The sequence below is a fragment of the Frankliniella occidentalis genome, unplaced genomic scaffold (assembly GCF_000697945.3).
Source record: "Frankliniella occidentalis isolate FOCC.00 unplaced genomic scaffold, Focc_3.1 Scaffold3105, whole genome shotgun sequence".
NCBI lineage: Eukaryota > Metazoa > Arthropoda > Insecta > Thysanoptera > Thripidae > Frankliniella > Frankliniella occidentalis.
This window is the reverse complement of record NW_026270172.1, coordinates 1-596: the sequence shown is the minus strand read 5'-3', so window position 1 is coordinate 596 and position 596 is coordinate 1.

The window sequence follows — 596 nt, the reverse complement described above, 5'->3', positions numbered from 1 at the left end:
CACAGCGTCGTGGTGGCCGTAGCGAGCTGCGGCGAGCAGGGGAGTCCAGCTGCCAACGGCCACAGTGTCGGACGCGACTCCACGCCGCATGTAGAGCCACTGTAAGTTAAACGAATACGAGTAACAAGAATTCTATTCTTACCAAAACAAGTTGATTTTAATTATGGGTCGTATCTTTGTTTCTGGTTTCAGCACCTTTAGCATATCAGCGCGTCCTCGTATTGCGGCGGTTGTGATGAGTTGGTCTACGTCGCTGTCACTGACTTCTGGAAGATGTAGTTACGCGTCAATAATACAGTGCAGGTAGAGCGAATTGCGTTGAAAAGGGGTTGCATTTTGTAGCTTAAACGTGATGTTGATGATTGTTTTTTTGAAAAGAATGCGACGTTAGTAGTTATCAGAGACAGAACGCGTAGGCCAGTAAGCCAAGCTCAGGGGCGTCGACACCGGGGGGGGCAGGGGGGCAATGCCCCCCCCCCCAAGTTTTGGCCAGGATAGTTCATCCGTCATTCGCCGCTGCAAACCTGTCCTGCTCTCGTATAGCGCCTGGTAGGTAGGCAATATGGTGCCTGCAGTGCATACGTGTACTGCGGGAT